The 17,084-nt window shown below is 48.2% G+C and overlaps 1 protein-coding gene across 1 annotated transcript in view; it reads left to right on the top strand.

Moving 5' to 3' along the window:
- The window catches only part of PNOC (prepronociceptin), a 438,527-nt gene that overhangs the window by 406,146 nt on the left and 15,297 nt on the right, over positions 1-17,084 (top strand). The gene's annotated exons all lie outside the window — the stretch shown is intronic.

Here is a 17,084-nt window from a genome sequence, read left to right as displayed (position 1 = left end):
CTCTGCTTCGAGCCCCTTAAATGCAGATAACAAAGGAGCACCAACACGTTACTCGAGCCCCTTTCCGTCCTAAAGAAGTGGTCTTGTGAACAATGTTTCACTTAAAACATTGAAGTAATTATTAGTGCCATTTTGCTGAGTGGTCGTGTACTATATGTAACAATGTACATTATTCCCCAAATAAGCATGCCAATGTAATCTTGTGTGCAGCAATTCTAGAATGACTCTGCCACTGGAGCGCCTAGAGACTGGCCCTGGGTGGTAGTGTTGCCTTGTATAAATCAACATAACATAACTCTGCAGTATCTGTTACAGAGTAACAATACTAGATTGCTTACTGGAAGTCTGACATTGTTCTGCTGAGGTTATTTGCCACCTGAAAATAAATACACGGCCACCTCTGATCATTCCACTTTAGACAATATAACTGAAAATGAAATCTCTCTCTCTCCCTCTCCCTCCTCCCTCCACCCTCCTACCTCCTCCCTCTCTGGATGTTTGTGTGTTGTCCTACCATGGCCACTGAATTTCACTGTTCTCCAATGCACATCAAGAAAATGCAAATGTGAAACTTAGGTGTGAGTCCCGTCTATGGCCTTCCCATGAGACCACCTTAGGTTTACCCCTGGAGTTCTTCCTCTTCCACTCCTCTCGATATGTCAATGGGTAAGAAAGATACCTCCTGGGGCACTTCTTAGAGGGTCCTTTTGCAGTTCACTACCTTCTAATAATGTAAAGCAAACAAACGTATGCCGTGGTCCCCGGTCATACAACGAAAAGAAAATATCTTCTTTAAAATTCACAAGGACTTTGACAGCTACATCAACGTAAAAGCATAATCACAGCCTTTTTGTTCACTTGGCCGTACAAGGTTTTGGGGTAACTCTCCAGGGTCTGCTTCTATAAGTATACTGCAGGATCTATAGACATTGCAGAATCTCCACCATGAGTTATAATAGAAGGTGGAATATTGATTGGGATGGCAGGCAAAGTCACCCAGGCATTCCAGCCCCAGTTTCCACAAAAATCCTGTTGAGATTCTTCTCACCTCCTGTCCCTGGCATCTCGAACTTAGCATTCAGTACCTACCTCCTTTATAACTCTCCCCTATTCCTGGCTCTCCTCCATGCCATGCCACTTGCTCGTTCGTTCTCCCACCATGGGCACATCCCTTTCAGATCAGGGTCTTGCCCCTGATGTCTGTGTTGTGTGATGCTTTCTCTCTCGTTTCTTCCTGTTCTTACTGGACTCTCTATTCCTGGCTGCTTTTTCCTTGTTCTGCTAGTTCCCCCCAGATATTACCTTAGTTCCTCTGCTTTCATCAGCTTAGATTCTTGCCCTTTCGCCACCTGATCTCGGACCCCTACCACCACTATTATTTGCATGGGAGTGGAAATGAATATCATATTTCCAAATGATGATCAATAAAGGTGTGGGCATAGATGTTAAAAAAAGAAGGGTGATAGAAGGGGAACCATGGGGGACCCCGCACTGGACCAAGGAAGGGGCTGAAGTAAAAGGGCTGATCTCAGTGGCTTAGTACCTATTTGAAAGGAAGTTCCAGGACCAATCCAAGAGGAACCAGAGATCCATAGCAAGGATGAAAGTAGAGATAAAAGACTGTGCTGGTCCACCGTGTCAAAGGTGGCCAATAAGTCTAACATCAACAGAAGGGGCAGACGGCCTTGATCTGAGTGGTGGAGGAGGTCATCCTACACCGAGATCAGGGTAGTTTCCTCCTCATTTCCCGAGGATGACCCTGATTGCAGGGCGCACAGAAGTTAGTGGTTACCAACAAAGACACCCAGTTGTTGAGTCACTGCCTTTTCAAGGATCTTAGCGTTCCAAAGAATTCCTGCAATGAGTCAGTAGGTCCCCTTTTCCTCAGGGTCCAAAGAATGTTGTTCAGCAGAGGTGTGATAAGAGCGTTATTTTTTTGGGTCATGAGGGACAGATCCCTGTTGGAGAGACAGATTGATTAGCTTAGTAATGCATTCAGTCAAGGTAGAGGGGTGCAACTGAGCTACTAGGGCGGGAAGTACATCTGCAATAGATCTAGTGGACTTGAGCTTCTTTAATAGAGAAAGAATAACATTCTCAAATACGCCATTGACTACAAAAGCAGGCCCATCCTGAATATCAGTACTTAACTCTGTAGGCGAGGCAGTAGCCTCCCCACCATTTCCCCAGAAATAAAGCATTATACTTGTTTGCTAAATCAGATGATGAAATGTCTTTCTGAAATAGACAGCAGGGTTTTTGACATTTTTGACAAAAGTGTTTTTCTGGCTTATTTGTAACCAAAATGTTCCCATGAAGAAACATGGAACTGGCTTTCTTGACTCCGGTTTTGTATATAAAAGGTGCATTCCGCACGTTGTCTAAATGGGAAGATTCTCTGGACCCCCGCCAGATGTTATCTTTCCTGCAATAGATTTGCTTTAATGAAATTAAAATCAATGAGAATCAGTGGAGTGATCTTTTTTCATGCCTAGATGGAAGAAATGGAGCCACTGGTAAGAAGCCTGGCATTGGTTGAAGAACTCATTAACATGGGGCTCTAAGCTGCACTATGGCAATGCTGATATAATATCCTCAGCCTTGAGCTTTAACAACGCCTTTTTTGACCGTTGTGCCTCATTGCTAGGGTGGCCTAAAATAATGGTTGCTCCAAGACACCAGAAGATGAATCGGAATGGAAATAATCAAAATCAAGGCAATGCCCTCTGTTATGAGAACAGGAAAGAGTAAAATGCATATGGAGTACATATGGCCACCTTCCATCAGCCTCCTTGACAGCCCACTCTCTTCCTTTCGGAATGGGCTGACCTGGCCTCCTCTCTTCTTTCCTCCTCCTCTCAACTCCTGCTGCTGGGTGATCTCAGCATCCATCTGGACTCTCCTGACTCCTCAGGACCTTTCTGCAACCTATGCAACTCTCACTCTCTATCCTACCATGTGGCTCCACTAATACCGCGGGCCACACACTGGATGCTCTCATCTCCACTGACATCCCACTCTTTATCCCTCTCACCACCTCTCTCTCTTGGACAAACCACTCTCTTCTATCAACACACCTGGAGCTCACCTCTCCTCTTGCAGCGACACACCCGACAAAGGCACTCGGCTTCGAAGTCACCCGGCCCATGAAAAAAGTGACAGTGGCTGCCATTGCCTCCACCTGCTCTCCTCCTCCCATTCCTGCGGCTGACTCCCACCCTGGCACAGCCCTTTCTAACCTTAATCTCGCTATCTCCAACACTCTTGATACTCTTGCCCCTGTCATGAAGGTCAGACTGAAGCCTTCCAAAAAGTGAAACTCTTGGTATGACTACTGTCTGGCTGCCCTAAACGCAATTGTAGGGCAGTTGTGTGGAAATGGAACTCATCAGGTGGACCATCTTGACAAACTGGCCTCTTCAAAGGCAATATCGACTCTGCATCCGCTCCAAGAAAAGAGTCTTTATTGAAGCCCGCATCTCTGTGGCATCAAACAACATGTCCAAACTCTTCAAAGTCTTCAAAGAACTGGCCAATCCTTCAGCAGCCTCTTCTTCTGTTACATCCTCCCAGGACCGGTGCTCTGCCCTGGCAGCACACTTCACCACAAAAACCCAAGACATCCTTTCCTCCCTTTCCTCCACATCACAGCACACCAACACCGGAGCCTCCCTTGCCCCACCTCTACTTCCCCTCTTCTCTCTCTCCCCTGTCACACCCGATGAGGTCGCCAGACAAGTCCGGTCTATGAAGACCTCATCCAAACAAGTGGACCCTTGCCCCTCCAAAACCATTAAGGACAACATTGACTCCCTCGCCCCAACCTTGGCTGACCTTTGCAATCTCTCCTTTTCAACTGGAGTTTTCCCAACTGCTCTTAAGCACTCCCCTGTGCTCAACTGACCCCTCAATTCTGGCAAACTATCATCCAATCTCTATCACTCCTTTCCTAGGCAAACTCCTTGAGAAGTTGGCTATCTCTCAACTGAACCTCCACACTGAATCAACTGGTTGCTTCCATGACCATTAATCTGGCTTTAGAGCTTCCAGAGGCACGGAAACTGCTCTTCTGAACACCCGTGAAGACCTGCTTTCAAATCTTGACTCTTACACTCCCTCTATCCGTATTCTCCTTGATCTCTCCTCCGCCTTTGACAACGTTAACCACAACATCCTGATTGCATGTCTTCGTGACACCCTGGTAATCACAGGTCAGGCGCTTGCATGGTTAACCTCTTTCCTCTCCGACCGCCCATCTCAGGTGGAACTTGGAGCCTTTCTCTCCGACTCTCACTCTCTCAATCTGCAGCGTTCCCAGGGATCAAACCTATCCCCCTGGTTCTTCAATGTCTATATGCCTACCATGGCACGTGTGATCGCCACTTTCACCTCTAATTTCCAGTGGTATGCGGATGACAGTCAACTATCTTTCAGGCTTCCCTCAGACATTTCTTCCTCCTCTCTCATATCTGACTGTATGTCCGCTATCCAGTCATAATGTGCTGCAAACGACCTCTGCCTCAATGCCAGTAAAACTGAGATTGTTTGCATTGGGACCCCTGCTACCGCTTTCCCCTTTTCACTCTGGCCGGCCTCCCTTGGCCCCGTGCCCACCCGTACCTGCAAGGCCAAAAACTTTTGGGTCATCTTCGACTCCACTCTCTCCTTCTCCTCTCACATTCCTGACATCTCAAAAAAGTAAAACTATCAGCTACACCTCCCCAGAGGCACCCTACCTTTTCTCACTTTCCCTCAGTGTCTCACTGTCTCCAGAGCCCTGGTTCTCTCTAGGCTGGACTACTGCAACGGCCTCTTCCTCAACCTCCCTGTGCCTGCCCTGCGCCCTCTGCCACTCATCCAGAACAGAACCGCAGGCATTATCCTTGGCCTCAAGCCCAGGGACTGCATCTCTCTGGCGCTGAAATCCCTTCACTGGCTCCCTGTGGCTGCAAGGATCAAATTCAAGACCCTTTGCATTGTCCACAAAGCTTTCTGGGGCCTGCGACCTACTTACCTACAACATTGCCTACCTAAATATTGTCCCTCTCGAGCCCTCCGCTCATCTACCTCCAACCTTTTGCGAGTGAGCCGGTTCTCCAAGAGAGATTTGGAGGGAGATCCTTATCCTCAGCAGGCGCCTCCCTCTGGAATAGCCTCCCTGCCACCCTCTGTCTTGAGCCTGATCTCCTTAAGTTCCATAAACTCCTCAAGACCTTTCTCTTCTCCTCCTCCTTTTCTCTCCCCCTACCCTGCTAACCTAGCTCTCTGCTCTTTCCATCTCTCCCTCCTCTTCCATACAGCTTTGCTGACTAGCCGCCTAGTGTATCTCAGACTCTCGGATGTCCCAGACACTCTCGCCAGTCCTCTTTGCACTTGCATCAGGACCCTGCACCCCATCCCCCTTACTGCACTTCTGATTAACTCCATGAGAGCTCCTGTCTCCGCACTTATACCAGCCTCTATTGACTGGGTGCACTTGGACCCCCTACCCTGCCTCCCTTGACTGTCTTGCACTTGCACAATCTGAATGCATCTCTGCCTGAAGATGGTCTGTCTGTTTTCCTTGTCTTCTCCCCTTAATGAGCACTTGATAAAAACCACAGAGTCGCAGTTAGGCCTATTTGCTGTATCCAAACTGTTAAATGTATCTTTTTTACTTACTCTGCCTCTGCAGACCATTATCGTCTCAGAATGTCAAGGGCTCTGAGCTACTGTTGTTTCTTCCCTGTGTTCCCACCCTCCTTGAGCGCTCTGAAACACTTCCTGTGTATAGGCGCTTTATAAATAAACAATACCATACCAATACTAAACAAGACTCAATTGCAAAGCAATATAAAAGTCAAAAGTGCTTAGCAGGATCACCCTCAAACGGACAATCATGCCAGATATTGAAATTATGAATTTGTTGTCTGACACTGTAGCTGAGGAAACAGAGTCCTCCAAGCCCATCAAAAAGCTATTAGCAGGGCCAGGGGGACTGTAGACAAAAACGGTCCTTTCATAATCTGAATATGAAGCTTTAAAGGTAAATGAACACATTTGGGGCAACTCATCCCAGATTAAGGCTTTGACCTTGGGAACCGAAAAGTTAGATATAAAAATGACTGCTACCCTTCTGCCCCACCAGTGTTCTCTGGTAACCCATTTAACAAGGTAGCCATCAGGAATAGGGTGTGAAAGATGCGACAACAATCGTCTGTTAACCAGATTTCTGTAACAAATAAAAAGTCCAGTTTTTGTTCATTGGTATAATTGCAAATGGCAGTGGTGTTTACTGCAGATCTCACGTTGAGCAATGCGTAATATACATTGGCCCTCATTACGACCCTGGCGGAAATTGAAAAACGATGGCGGAAATGCAATACCGCCATCGAATAGCGCTCGGTGCGATCATGACCCGTCACCGCAAAGTACGATGCCATTAGCGACACCGTAGTGAACGCCAACGCTAACTGCACCAAGTACGCGCGCGCGCGCCATGCCAAACCGTAATTACCACCATGGCGCAACGGTACGCGAATTCTGACCCTAGCGGACATGCACCTAACGCCATCAAGCACGGCGGAAAGTACCATTCCGCCATGGTGAGAAGTACGGCATCGCGAACCAACCGTAAACGGCCCTACTGAGTGCCTGTACACCGCTCCCTGGCCACATTGTACAACTCCCCGTAGGTGCAATGAAGTCACACAATGCAACCAGTGAAATGTACTAGTCATCCATGCCTGCCAACGAACAAATGAATCTCAAGAGGGGCCAATGGGAGCTGCAGGGCACAGATGGCACGAATACAGAAGCTATACAAATGGACATGACCTCAGTCTCTCTCCAAGAAACGCACGCAAACACAGGCACCTGTGACCAGCCATATTCCGATAATCACATCATTCCACCAATCCAACTGGCTGACCGGCATCTGTTACACAAAAGCTAATCCCCCGCCCCTGAGCATGACATCATCAAAACAGTCATATTGGCAGCCCTTATCCCTGACCTCACTGGGCTTCGTAGGCAAACGCGCCCAGCACAGTACCACGCAACTATACTCCGAAGCTGGAACCCAATGCAGATCTCCTCACAATACATCGCTCCCCAAATAGGAATATGCCACATCACTTGCAAAGAAGAACGCTACACGGTTCATATCAGAATAGAAATTTAATGCACAACAAATTCACCAAGCCCATACAGCCATTAGGCCATGAACTCCAAAATACATTTCACCATTGTGGGCTGCATCCGCAATAAATGACCAGCTACTTCTTGTGTGACGCCCTGTTCCTTCATGGTACACAGGGGCTACATTCTCGTACGAAAAGGCAACATGGAAGCGCCTAGAACCGCAGGGCCGTCCCAATAGGGAGGTACTAGTCCAGCTGAAAGGCCGAAATGTTGCTCCTAGCCACTAGTACTGCGTAAGGGCATGTGGCCCATTGGCGATCGTCCCATAAGATCGTAATGCTGCTCCACTGATTAACACGAAGCAGCAGGTGTCGGGAGTAAAATCCATCTGCAGGAGTGGCATACAGATGGCAGTGGCAAAAGGGGAGGAGATACCTGTCACCCAAATGAAATGAAAAAGAATAGTATGGCCATCAGAACTTCATTTGAATTACTCACTTCAATGATCACACCAAATCCACAGCCATATGCATGCTAGCCCACTCCAAAGGATCATCACCACCCAAAAACCACTAGCGAATCATAACTATCTATATCGAGGTGAAAACACTATCACAAACGAGTGTTCCTGTGCATGCGTCTGTTAAAACAGAATCCATCAGATGGGATTGGTAACGTGCATAGACACAAGTGTCTGAAGGCGCGTCGAGACAGGGAGGGTTCAACAAGGCCAGATAGACGATGGTCCCACTATGGCAGCCCTGCATCACATAGCGCAGGGGAGGTGGATAGATTCCAAGAAGCCCTGTACATGGCAAACTCTGTATCAAATCATCTGTCCATGCATCCATACATCATTCCCTCATCCCGTAATGAAAACGCCTGTTTCCATACTCACATAACATGTGAAATTTCCATTGAGTCTGTGCGTTATGCAGCCTGCAAAATCCACTGTGCCCCAGCCCGTAATTCCAGTGTTGTGAAGTAACATGTATTTGGGAACGTCCGGCCTTATCGCCCACTTCGCTATTGCGCATCCCATACTATTCATATCAATCATTGCATTCTCGCCATGGCCCCTGTCCCAAGGACATTGAACAATAGAACGTTATATTTGCAGTCAGACCTGTGGGCATCTCCTCGCTGCTAGCTGAAAACCGAAAGCGCCGCCCTTCGAATTCCTCATTTGCAACATCACGTCGAAAAGGCATCTGTGGCCGCTTGAAATCACAAATTAATCCATCTAGTGCGGCTGTGTGTGAAAATGGCAACTGCCTTCACTCACAAATGGGACGCCCCGCCCGTCGGTGAACCTCGGTACAGTGTTGCATGAGGGTCCACCGTTACTCGAGTACTACGTTCCACTGACCCTTCACAAGTCTGTTCGCGACTGCAAAGATAGTATGTGAAACAATGGGACCATAGCAGAATGAACATATCAACCAATGTTACACTGCCATCGGTTACAAATACATGATTGTAATAGCAAGATGCCATTCGTCGAATTGCAGCGTTGTGTGCGGGACGTGCTCGCCCAAAGGGGAGAGCAGCTTGCACAGGTGGAATGAATCACCACAGGTGGAGGCCATACAGCCTGAAAACACATAAATTGCACACCCAACCCCCTCCCACAACCACACCCACTCCGAAATGCTACCGGCAGGACTAGCTATGTTGGCCCTGGGGGACCTGATAGCACTGCAAGTACTCCAACTTCAAGAAGAAGACGAACACCAACTACAACCGGCCGCACGGAGGAGACGCAGGAGGAGGAGGAGGGCAAGGCAGGGCCAGCAAGGGCCGCCAGCACAGCCACTACCACCACGCAGGCAGCCCGCAATCCCACGCCTCCGAGCACATCCGTTCAACCTCACTGATGAGCAGATCCACATCCTCTACCGTTTGGACCGGGACACCATAACCGCCATTGTGGACATGACACAGGCTGACCTTGTCAGCATGATAGATAGCCCAACCGCCATCCCACCCCTACTGAAGGTGGTGTCTGTACTCCACTTCCTGGCCACAGGCACCTACCAGCACACAGTCGGACAGTTGCATGGCATTTCACAGCCACTGTTCTCACGGACACTATTGCAAGTGCTCGATGCCCTCCTGCAGCAAGCAGACGACTACATCTCTCTACCACGCTCGGAGCAGGAAATTACCAACACAAAAGTGGGATTCCATGCACTTGCCGGCATACCGGGTTGCATTGGTGCCATCGACTGCACCCATGTGGAATTGGTCGTCCCACATGCCATGGAGGCCCAGTACCGCAACCGAAAACAATTTCATTCTCTGAATGTACAAATGGTGTGTGACTCCAACAGGATCATTACACATTGTTGTGCCCGATTCCCTGGATCAACCCATGATTCTATGGTCTTGAGGAACTCTACAATACCACGCTACATGGAGCGACACGCAGGGAACAGATCCTGGCTACTCGGTGAGTCTCATTTCAAGCATGATGATGTGGGGTATGTGATGCGGCAATGACCTGGCAGGAAGGGGGGGGGGTGCGTACGTAGCAATGGCATTCCTCAAAATTCCTTTATTGTCCACATACAGGTGATGCCGGGTATCCACTGAAGAGATGGCTCCTCACACCAGTCCGGAACCCACGGGACCAGCATGAGGAGGACTACAACCATGCCCACTCACGTACCCGTGTAGTCATAGAACAGGCATTCGGCCTACTGAAGACTCGTTTCCGCTGCCTCAGCAGGTCTGGCGGGGCACTCCTGTACCGCCATGAGAAGGTTGCAAAGATGGTCATGGCATGTGTCATGCTACACAACATGTGCGTACGTAGAAATGTGCCCATGCCCCCTGACGCAGAACTGCAAGCACCTGAAGATGGTCATGATGAGGGTGGGGATGTGGCAGCACCTCAAGGAGTCTGCGAGGCACAGGAGGGCCGTGACATTCGTCAGCATCTCATAGATGCATGCTTCTAGCACTCACGCCTGGTGGCTGATACATGGACACGGGACTCGTGGCACTGTGTGTGTCTGGAACATGCACAATATGGACTGTACGCCTATAATGGCCTCGTACACAAAGATCAATGTCCACACATCTCATTGGATGATCGTGCATTGTTTATGGCATATGTGATATCATGTTAAACACCCTATCGACCCGCCACCCAAGTGAGCCCAACACACCCCCTCCACCCTCCTACCTCCCCCCCGAACACCAGTGTCCAAAGATGCTCATTGTCAGTGGGCAGTCGCTATTGCAAGCCCCCTCTCCGGGTATCAGGGGCACCCCTGCCTGTGGAGCGCAGGTTCCTCCCAGATCTACGTTGGGGGCTGCCCTGGACGGAACTTGCAACGGATGATGTCTCTGCCTGCTCACGTCCATGCATGTCCCTAAGGGTTTGTGAGAGCTCAGTGAGCACACGGCGCACTGCGGCAAGTTCGGCACATACGTCTTTGGACGTCGCATGCAGTTCCCCCCTCAGGCTCTCGGTGCTTCTCTCCATTTGTACTCTCAGGCTCTCGGTGCTTCTCTCCATTTCTACTCTCAGGCTCTCGGTGCTACTCTCCATTTGTGCCCTTAGTGTCTCTGTACTTCTCTCCATTTCTGCCCTAAGTGTCTCAGTTGATGTTTCTATGTCTGCCTTGGTGCCCCCACATTCATCGGCATGGTCCTTGAGGAGCGTGGCCAGTTGCTGCTGTTGCACGATTACCTGGTCGAGGGACTGTTGCCTCTGCTGGGCCATGGCCATTTGCGGTGGTGTCACAGAGGGGCTGGTCACCTCATGTTGCCTTGCCACAGGGCTTGTGGGGGATGGCCAGTCGTCATCTTGTGGGTGCCCCTGGGTGGTATCCTCATGGTGTACGGGATGGAACAGACAGGGGGATTGAGACAGGTCATGGATGGATCTAACTTCGACATCCCCGTTTTCTGTGTCGGAGCATGCTGCCATTAATGCAGTGTCACCTATGGTGCTGCTGCCACCAGAAGCAGTGCCTACTGTGGCATCCATTGGGGGGACCTGTGGTGGTGCTGTTGTGGGCATGCTGGCTGCTGGGCTGCCTGTTGGAGTTCCCTCCTGTGTGCTGCCACTTGATTTGTGCTGCTGCCGTGTCTTGATGCGTGCAGCTGAGGTGGAGGGTCTTTGGCCGTTGGTCTTGGCCCTCTTTGCAGGTGTGCTGGTAGGGGTGTCCTGGAGCTCGTCGTTTGAATCGGACCCTGTGGTGGAGTAAAGGAGGGCGAGCGTTATTAATGGGTCTGTGGAAATTGGAATGGCAATGTATCACATGCATTGGGGTGGTACCTGAGGGTGATTTGGGTTGGGGCCTTGGAGGTGGTTTCATTTGTGTGTGGAGTGAGGGTGCAGTTGTTTTGCAGCCTGCAGTTAGGGTGTGCCTGCTGCACGTGTAGAGGGTGTTTTTAGGATTTTTAATTATTTATGTATTTGATGTGAGTTTTAAAGTGTGCTATCAGGCCTATGTATGTGGACGTTCTCCTGGACATGTGTTACTGTTGCACTACGTGGACACGTGGTACTTCACATGATTGGACATTGTGGTTTTGGCATTGTTTTATTTGGGACACCTACCTGATTCTTCGGATGTCTGCACTCCTTTCTCCATCCCTCCGACTCCCTCTATGCTCTCCATTCCAATGGTGGAGGCACAGATTTCTTCCCAGGGGATCAACTTGATGGGTGATTCCGATCCTCCCCCGGTAGCTGTGGCAATGTTGCGGTTGGCAGAAAGTATGCTCCGGACGCGTATCCGCAGGTTGTCTCATCGCTTTCTGCATTGCTGTGGGTTGCGGGGTGCGGTCCCCACCGCACTTACCCGCTGTGCCACCAGGGCCCATATGGCCTTCTTGTTCGCAAGTGCCGTCCTGGTCATTTGCGTGGAGAAGACGGCGGCAGCATTCTCCTGGAGGGTCTCTGTGAGCACGGTGAGTTCCTCACGGGAGAAGTGGACCTGCCGCTTGCGGTCGCACGCTTTCTTCGCTACTTTTCCCATTTTTCTTGGTTTCACTAGGGTGGATGACGGGTTGGGATGTGTCTCAGGGTAGTATTTTTAATGGTTGTGTGGAAATTGTGGTTTTATAGGTGTACGGCGTGATGTTTCCCGTTCCGGGACCATGCTTTTACTTCCGTTTCCGTATATTTCCGGTCACCGTACTTTCCGGTTGCCGCTCACTGCGGTGACCGCTAAGATGGGTGGCGGTATTGCACCTAGGGCGCCGTACGGCGGCGGTGTGGGCCGTTTTGGGGTCATTTCCGCCATCGCGGACTTTGCACTTCCGCCATGGCGTAGTGCTCGTGCCCGATGGGTCGGAATGAGCCGCACTTTGCTCCGTCGTGCAATGGCGGAAACGCTATTTACGCTATGGCGGTCCGGTCGGTTGATTTCCGCCAGGGTCGTAATGAGGGCCATTGCCTTCTGTTATGCTACGATTGAGCTTAGGGGGCAGCTAGATGCCAGATTTTCTTCAAGAACTTCAGCGTTATAGACCCTGATCTGTTAAATAGCTGGTCAAGTGGCACAGCTAGTAGAGCGCTCGCTTTGACATCTTTGCAGAGCCTGCTAACGCAGGTTTGAATCCCTGCAGGGCCAAACTCAGCCTTTCATCCTTCCGAGGTCGATATATGAGCGCCACACACCGTGGGTAATAATAGGCAGCGCTCATATACATGAGGGTTCGTAGCGCTATATAAAAAGCGAAATCATTATGTAAAGATATTGCCTAGAATATTGATAGTTTTGCAAAACCATGATAAAAACGAGGAAAGTAACAAATGCAGGGAAAGCAAAGCTATCCAACAATAGAGACAGGAGCAACAGAACCCTAAGGAATAAGGAAACCACTAATTGGCTAAGCCAGAATCTACCAGCAATGGGTCCTGTCTGAGAGAGAGGTGAGGCCACTGGAACAGCACGACGTGCCAACTGCCGAAAATCCTAAACCGGCCTAGCATTAAAGTGCACATGCTTACATTAAAGCTTGTACAATTCTTATAAAAGGAATAGTGTTAGAAATTGATGAGGTTGCTGCAAGTAACACCAATTAAAAGTGCAAGAATAAAAATGGACTGGGTTAGCAAAACGCCGATTTCACAGAAAGTACATCATAATTTGTCTCAAAGTATATAGCAGAAGGCGTACTGGAAACAGTGTAGCACATGAGGGAGCTGATACTCTGTAACTTGTGGAGGTAAGAGTGCTTGAAGCGTAAAGTGAAGAATGGAGACATTGGGCCTCATTACGAGGTGGCCGGTAAGGGATTACCGGAACCGGTAAGGGTACCGGTGCCGGTAATCCCTTACCGCCCTACTACGAGTTCCCTTTGCGGTTCCTCCCTTAACGCCTGGTTTTTCCAGGCGTTAACGACGGGGCCCGCAAAGGGACTCTGGAGCTAATAATTGTACCGCAATTTGCGGTACCGTTATTAGCACCTTCCCCATTCCCATTGAGCCCTATGGAGGCTCAATGGGAATGGGGAAGGGCCCTGGTGAATGGGGAATTACCGGTCCTGCCAACCTTGGAATGGACCGGTAATTGCTCCATTCACCAGGGCGGAATCGGAACGAGTTTGGAGGCAGCCATGATGCTAATAGCGCCATGGCTACCTCCAACCTTGTAATGAGGCCCATTTAGTGAGCTATGCTCAGCTGGGCTAAGTCCAAACATGAGAGTTGGTTCTAAACATAAGGAAGACCAGTAGAGAGAGTGAAATGCCGTATATTTGTTTCCATAAGGTCATTTAAAAAAAGTTTATTTTTCAAACCTTTGTGAAACAATAGGACTGTACATTGCTGTTCCTGAGTACCAGATTTTGGGGCTTCACCAGTAGAATTTTAGTGAACGCTTTGCTGCTTCTTGGAAGAGGGTAATTCCAGTCAGAGTTCTTTGCAACGTACTGTGTTTGAAAGTCCTGAGATTGAGAGTTTATTTGCTTGTTATTGTGGGGTGTTGAGATGGATAACTTTATACTTTAAGAAGACTAACTTGAACAGGTATCTAGCATCTAATGGTAGCCAGTGTAAGGTGATCAAGATCGGGGCAATGTGGTTGAAGGGAGAGGTTCCTGAGATGCTTCGGTAGGCTGTGCGGTGCTTCATGCCAGACTCCTCCAGCTTCTAAGTGCTGTAATATAGAGTGTCGAACAGAGGTTGCACTGCATCATCCTCTTCACAATGCAAGTATGTTGCGCTTGAGCTATCCAACTGCCTGTTTCGCTTTTCTGTAGCCAGACAACTATTTGAGAGGCCAGCAAGGAATGCATTTCTATAGTCAAGTCTTGCTAGACCAAGAGCAGTTCAATAAAACACAACACACCTGACCACATGTCCGCACCTGCACATACTGTGCCTGCAGACTCAGCCTGTAAGATCATTGATTAGAAGCTCTATAAAAACAGTCTTGTTAGAACTCTTATGGTCGGCAAGATCAGATAATTTGAAAAAATTTTAATTAAGCATTTTTATCTTGTAACCATATTAGGATCAATTCTGCCAATCCTCCTATGCCAACTGCTTTTTGCTTGACTATGTGTGACAATGCATCTCTCCATAAAACCCTGGTATTTGGGCTCAGACAAAAGGAAGCATTTTACAATCTCCTAAAAGGGGCCAATCAGCAGCACAAAGTAACCAAACATATTAATTGGAATCCACTGTAATTTTCCGAAAACTACCTGGGAAGGGAAACTTTATTAGCCAGAAAAGGGATACCTGGAAAACCTAGGGAAGTAATATAACCATGGAAAGTAATATAAACTCATAGAAAAAATAAATATTTAGTTTAAAAGGAAATTGTTGGCAACATGAACAGGAAAAAGCATGGATAAAATAGGTCATTGGGATAGGTAGGACACATGCAAGGAGAAGAAAAGGCATGCAGCAAGAGAAATTAAGGATATAAAATGGATACAGTAAATGGTAAAGTATTGGAAAACAGGACAATATGCAGAATTTCAAAATAAGGAGTGGGACAACGATAGGAAGATTAGATAGATGGGAGAACCCCCAGGTGAAGGAAAGCAATGGTAACACTGAATGGATAGAAAGAGGATTGTGTGAATAGGGAGGTTGGAGGAATCTGAAGGCGTCCTCACTTCTTTCCTCAATATATGCTTTTCTGTGTTTTCAGGGAACGGCCGTCCCTATCGGATCCTGACAATGGGGGTAGATATAAGTGGTAGGATCATCCGGGTGGAGGAGACTTGAGGAGTGGGGATGAGGCACCCATGGGTGAGGCACGGTATCCCACATTTCCCTTTGATAAAGAGTCAGATATCCCCCAGGCATTTGTAGGGTGTTTCCAATCCCTTCACATTTTGCCAGTAAACCATCTCCCAGTACACACTAGTCAGGTACTTGGATTAGGAGGATATAAACCACAGACATACATCCTCTCTTTATTGACTCATACACACACAGACACCACTCTGCTACTGGGACAAGGGATGATGATTACCAGGAACATTATGTAGTGAATGAAGATTGCCTGCATCTGAGGCCAAAAGGGCGGTATAAATGGCCAGCTCAGGTGAGGCTAATGAGATTGCCTGTGGAATGCTTGCAGGAGAAGCTGGTGGTGAAGCCAGGGAGACGTGTGCCCGAAGTGCCTACGAGCTGGAGAGTTGTTGCAGTGGATTGTGGCGGGAGCACTGAGAAGGTCTCCGGTTCCAGAAAGACTCCATCTCTGTTCAACCAAGGTGGCAGAGATCCTGGAGAAGATGTGCGCCAAGCGGGAGTAGCAACAGCCACAGCAAGCCTGTCACCGCCGAGAACAACACCTGAAGACAGTGTAACTGGTGAGTCAGAGTGGCCTGATTAACTCTGGAACGCGGAGGTGTGAACTGCGTGTTTGCTGCCGGTCGGATCGATCGCTCGCGAGTGAGCGAGGGACCATGTGGCCTATGTGAATGCAGCTCCAGATTGAACTAAATACTTTTTGAAAATCACTATAACCCGAAGCTGCTGAGAAAAGCGAAGGAACGTCTTTTGTTTTTGTGAATAACAAACTGTGAAAGCAGATAAAAATATTTGAACTTGTGAATATGCCCGTGAACAGGGTATAAACTGGGAATTTGTTGTTGGTTTATTCAATCTGACTGATTTGAACGAAATTAAACCTTTTTGAATATGGATCCAAAAGTACGCCACTGTGTTTGAATACCAATTCGATGGAAAGCAGTTTGGTGCAATTCCCACATAAAAAGGAACTGCATAACCTGAGAGAACAAGCATTGGCAAGCATCATAAAGATATGAGGAACTGGGTGACTTGAAAGAATAAGCAGTGGCAAAAGCCCTGAGAAGAGTATGAAAGTGCAATAACTTAATTATGGTAAAATAAGTAGTAAAGCATCCAGAAGACGTGAGAGGAAAATAAGTCCATTACCACTGTACACCCCCTTAAAGGAAAAGCCACTTAACTCCCCGATAAGCTTGTGATTGAACATAAAGGAAAGCCTGAATGAACTGAAATTAAGAGATGAACTCTATGATATTGGTGAAATTGGTGAAAGGCAACCACGACAGAAGAGCTGGGAAGGATCCCAAGGAATTGTGTTGTTTTGAAACATTGAGAAATTGGAAAGCTTGGGGAATGGAACCCCTCTTTTTGTGAATTGTGTTGTTTTGTAATATTGAGAGACTTGAAAGCTTGGGGAAGGGAAACCCCTTTTCCAACCAACAGCTGGAAGAAGCTCTGAACCTTTATTTGAACACTTCTCATTTTGAGGCTGACATCCCTGCACATTGTATACAATTAGATGTGAGGGCAAGTATAGAAGTTGGACACAGACAAACATTTGGACTTCCTGACACAGACTATCATTAGCTTCAGTTAGGTAGGGACATCCCTTCTTAGCATAGGGCACGTTAGGCCCTTTTTCAACCCTCTTTTTCTTTAGTAAACGGTTATAAACAAACCTTATTCCGTTGTCTGTTTCTACTTCATGATGCCTTCACAGAGG

The sequence above is a fragment of the Ambystoma mexicanum genome, chromosome 4p (assembly GCF_040938575.1).
Source record: "Ambystoma mexicanum isolate Mex_15411 chromosome 4p, UKY_AmexF1_1, whole genome shotgun sequence".
Classification (NCBI taxonomy): domain Eukaryota; kingdom Metazoa; phylum Chordata; class Amphibia; order Caudata; family Ambystomatidae; genus Ambystoma; species Ambystoma mexicanum.
Note: the sequence above shows the minus strand (reverse complement) of the source record. Positions and strands in the feature narration are given on the sequence as shown.